The 5,129-nt window shown below is 44.8% G+C and overlaps 1 non-coding gene across 1 annotated transcript; it reads left to right on the forward strand.

The window, feature by feature from the left end:
* Positions 1–2,142: 2,142 nt before the first annotated feature.
* Positions 2,143–2,214, forward strand: TRNAC-GCA (transfer RNA cysteine (anticodon GCA)). Its single transcript has one exon. It is a non-coding gene; the product is annotated as a tRNA-Cys (tRNA).
* The last annotated feature ends 2,915 nt before the right edge of the window (positions 2,215–5,129 follow it).

The raw sequence follows: 5,129 nt of genomic DNA on the forward strand, positions 1-5,129 counted from the left end.
AAAGGAGACCTGGTTATACAGCTACTCAGAGACATGTTTTTAACCCACATTTCCTAAGAACAGGATGAAATGGGCAGAAAGCAACGTTTCTTCTTGCTTCTCATGGAAACTTGATTTTTACAGACTTATAAGTACAACACACTCGCTATTTGACACATCTTTTAATGTGCAAATCTGGGCTTCACCCAGAGACAATAACATGCAGGGCACAGGCATAACTGTTACAACTGCATCTCCCAACTCCACTGGGCTGGTAGGAGGTTTTCTCAGATAGAGGCTCTTGGAAGAATTTTATAAATAGAGAGAGTATGTACTTTGGGCAAGGGCTGTTACCCCAGAGTTTCAAAGAGACAAGGTTTCAGTGAGCACCACGTGCCCCTGGTCCTAATAGAGAGGTCCTTCTGCTAGACCCTAGGACCAGTCTCCTCATGCCTGTGCTTCTCAGAGGGATGTACCGCCTGGACAAGAGTCATGCCTGGGAAGGGCCAGGAGCCTCTATGAAATAAGACACATACAAAGGGGAAATATTATAATCTTTGAAAAACACAATTCCCCAGATAACCAGAACCATGTGTCCCAAGCATGTGGGGCTTTGTTCTCATCAGGGTGTCAGATGGTGCCCAGTCTTGGAATGTGCTTTCTCCAGACAACCAGTACCAGGTTGGGGGAAACAATCCCCAGGAGCCCAGCCCCCAGGGCATCTCCAGCTGGGCTGCAAGGCTCCCCAGGGCAACCAAATCACTTCATCTCTGTCTTTTACACATTCTCCTATCAACCTTTACTAAACAGAAAAGAGGAAATGATGTTTTCACAGTGGCCTCTTCCTAAATAACACACCTTGTCTAGACAGTTTCCAAAAGAGTCTCTTTTCAGAGCCCTCTTTTGTGTGCTGAGTGGAGAAAGGGAAAGCGTTTTTGAAAAATTTCACTGTGACTTTACAAATGTGTTTTGTAATCCCCCCCACCCCAACACACACACTCAGACACACATCAGATTTAAATCTTTTGTTAGCATATTCTACTCACAAATATTTAAGTATAGTTATCATGAAGCACTTGGCATTATGCTAAACACTAGCAATGTAAATCCAAACTGGGAAAGGAGTACATCAAGGCTGTATATTGTCACCTTGCTTATGTAACTTACATACCACGTACATCATGTGAAATTCCAGAATAGATGAAGCACAAACTGGAATCAAGATTGATGGGGGAAATATCCCATCATATAACCTCAGATATGCAGATGACACCACCCTTATGGCAGAAAGTGAAGAGGAAGTGAAGAGCCTCTTGATGAAACTGAAAGAGGAGAGTGATAAAACTGGCTTAAAACTCAACATTCAAAAACTGAAGATCATGGCATCCGGTCCCATCACTTCATGTCAAATAGATGGAGAAACAATGGAAACAGTGACAGACTTTAATTTCTTGGGCTCCAAAATTACTGCAGATAGTGACGGCAGCCATGAAATTAAAAGATGCTTGCTCCTGGGAAGAAAACAACCTAGACAGCATATTAAAAAGCAGAGACATTACTTTGCTGGCAAAGGTCCATGTAGTCAAAGCTATAGTTTTTCCAGTAGTCATGTATGGATGTGAGAGTTGGACTATGAAGAAAGCTGAGCACTGGAGAATTGATGCTTTTGAACTGTGGTATCGGAGAAGACTCTTGAGAGTCCCTTGGGCTGCAAGGAGATTAAACCAGTCAGTTCTAAAGGAAATCAGTCTTGAATATTCATTGGAAGGACTGATGCTAAAGCTGAAGCTCCAATATTTGGCCACCTATGCAAAGAACTGCCTCATTAGAATAGACCTTGATGCCGGGAAAGATTGAAGGCAAGAGAAGGGGATGACAGAGGCTGAGATGGTTAGATGGCATCAGCAACTCAATGGACATGAGTTTGAGCAAGCTCCAAGAGATAGTGAAGGACAGGGAAGCCTGGTGTGCTGCAGTCCAGGGAGTTGCCAAGAGCTGGACATGACTGAGCGACTGAACTGAACTGAGCGATATAAAAAATGAATAAGATAACATGATCCCTGCCTTCACAGGGTTTTCTTCTTTGCTATATCCCACAGAAATAAATAGGATAAGTCTTTGCAGACAGTTCATTTCAATTAAATTAGTTTTTATTTAGGGGCTTCCCTGGTGGCTCAGAGGTTAAAGCATCTGCCTGCAATGCAGGAGACCCAGGTTCAATCCCTGGGTTGGGAAGCTCCCCTGGAGAAGGAAATGGCAACCCACTCCAGTATTCTTGCCTGGAGAATCTCATGGAGAGTTTACCCAAGAGAATGGAGTCTCTAGAAAAAGAAAACTTATTAAAAGGATAGTAATTGTTCTTCCTACTTTCCTTCCTTTCATCCAGCAAATATTAAATGTTCGCAATATTCCAGGCTCTCTGCTACTATCCGGGTATCCAAAAGTGACAAAGAATTGCTCTTGTAAATGAAGTCTAGTGGGAGCTGCTGCTGCTGCTAAGTCGCTTCAGTCATGTCCAACTCTGTGCGACCCCATAGACAGCAGCCTGCCACGCTCCCCCCTCCCTGGGATTCTCCAGGCAAGAACACTGGAGTGGGTTGCCATTTCCTTCTCCAAAGCATGGAAGTGAAAAATGAGAGTGAAGTCACTCAGTCGTGTCCAACCCTTAGCGACTCCATGGACTGTAGCCCACCAGGCTCCTCCATCCATGGGATTCTCCAGGCAAGAGTACTGGAGTGGGGCGCCATTGCCTTCTCCAGTCTAGTGGGAGAGAGACACCTTAAAAGTTCATTCTCAAAACAGAAACACAACTGCAAAGTTGTGACAGCGCATATTGGTGGAATGAATAAATGAATAAGGAGTACTATAAAACCATTCAACAAGGATGTCTGTTAAACCCCATGAAGCCACAGAGTTTAATTCAGCATTTAAGAGTGAGGCCAACTGCTGGAGGGGAGGAGGAGTGAGATAGAGTCAGGCTCTAGGTACGAATTCATAAATTTTATCTTAGTCTTTTGAGGTATATTTTATTTTGTGTGCGCTAAGTCACTTCAGTCATGTCCGACTCTTTGCAAGCCTATCCCGTAGCCCACCAGGCTGCTTAATACTGGAGTGGGTTGCCGTGCCCTTCTCCAGAGGATCTTGTGGACCCAGGGATTGAGCCATGTCTCTCAAGTCTCCTGCATTGGCAGGCATTTATTATTGGGCTGGTCAAAATTTTCATTTTTTCCACATTACAGAAAAACTCAAATGAACTTTCTGACCAATCCAATATTTACTTGGATTGTTCAAGTAAACAATATTTACTTGTTCATTTACTGAACAAGGAAACTGAGACTCAGATTTGAAGTCTTTTGTCTGCTGTTACAGGGCTACCCAGTGATGGTAGAGCTTGACTCACTGTGTGACTCCAGAGTCCATGTTCTTTTCATCACATGCATTCCTTTTCCCTACATCAAGCAATATCATAAACATTAAGACCTCATTTCCTACCAGTGCATGAGTCTGTGTGTGTCTCCAAGACTGCAAACACATTCCCAACTCAGGCCTTGACCTTGCTCATCGGGCTATGCAGTTCTCTCCCCCTCCCTCGGAGGTTTGCTTAGAGAGGCCTCCTCTGACCACATGCACCATATTCATGTCTGCCACTCTCCGTTTACCTGCTTTATTTCTCTCTGTACCGCCTATCACTGCATGACAACCAGTCTGCTGTTCATTCGTTAGTTGTCTCTCCCCCACTAGAATGTAAGCTCCATGTGAGCTGGGGATTGTACCAGGCAGGGACTCAACAGGACACAGAATTCCACTCTGATGCTTTTTTCCAAAGAATTTAAAAAGGGAAGTGGGCATTTTCCAAGAGGTTAAGGAAGTGTTGAGGAAAATAGTGAGGAAGGTTGAGACATTTAGAACTGAACAAAAGCCACAAGGCTGATTACCACCTCTTAGCTTACAGGGAGGCACAAAGGGAGAAACTGTTGTTCCTGGAATCAGTGATTGCTGGATCTTGGAGGAGGAGCTGGCAGGCAGCAGCTGTAGCCATGGAAGAGATGGCCAATGCTAGAGTTGAGACCTTGGGGCAGGGAGAAAGCCTAGCCTCTCATCACTCCACACCCTCCCTGCCCCCATCATCTGCGTTGACTCTCACTAGCCAAACCCAACTGAAATCCAGCTAGCAAGGTTGCAAAGGTGGTCATGGTGCTGTGTGTAGCAATCAGCATCTCAGGCACAGGACAGGGCAGAGGAGCGGAGGATGGATCTGGGAGTGGGGAGGAACAAACAGAGAATAACCAGGTAAAAGGATTTCATTTGTTTTGTTTACCTCATTTTCCCACCACCCAGTACACTGCCTCTCACACCTTGAGTGCTCAACATGTATGAATACATGAAATATGCCCCATGAAAGAGAAAGACGAGAGACTGACATGGAGCAAGCAGGAGTCACCCAGGAGTGGTTTGATGGGGACTTCTTACCAGGTGGCAGCCCTGAGCCTGGAACAGAAAATCCAGGAGCAACAAGATTTGTTTGTTCAGTATCACACACTTCTGAGGAGTGAAAGCTTGTATAAATTGGGAGACACATGTCACATCCACAAATGTTAAGGAATGTCTTCTGTGTGCAGTATAAACCGATATCCAGCCACTCAGAGGGTCTGAGCTGGTGCCCAGGGAGGAGCTGGAGGTCAGGCATTCACGTTGGCTGGGATCTTAGCGGTGTATCATCAAGATGCAGACAATGGAAACCCACTTACAGAAATTAAATGACAAAAGAGGGGATATATTCAATACTATGAGAACACAGGGCTATGTCAAGGGATAAAAGAGGGAGATGTAGAGGAGGGACCACTGCAATTACTCCATCTCTCTGGGGATGGATGGGTCAGTCAGTCATTCAGCAAACATTTATTGAACTCTTATGGGAGCCAGGCAGTGTGCTGGATTCTTACTGTTCTGCTTCTCTGGTTACATTTGAATTCTCTCTTGCTCCTTCTCACTGTCTCTCTTATTGGTTTTATCTGATTTTTTTGTGGAAACAGCCCAAACAAACAGTCCCTATCCACAATGTGCCCTTATGCCTCTTGAAGTCTAGTGCCTACAGAAGCATCAAGTTTCTGAGTTTGAATTCTAAGCTCCAAGAGAAGAGAATCCAGGGA

This window comes from Bos mutus, chromosome 15, assembly GCF_027580195.1.
Source record: "Bos mutus isolate GX-2022 chromosome 15, NWIPB_WYAK_1.1, whole genome shotgun sequence".
NCBI classification, from domain to species: Eukaryota; Metazoa; Chordata; class Mammalia; order Artiodactyla; family Bovidae; genus Bos; species Bos mutus.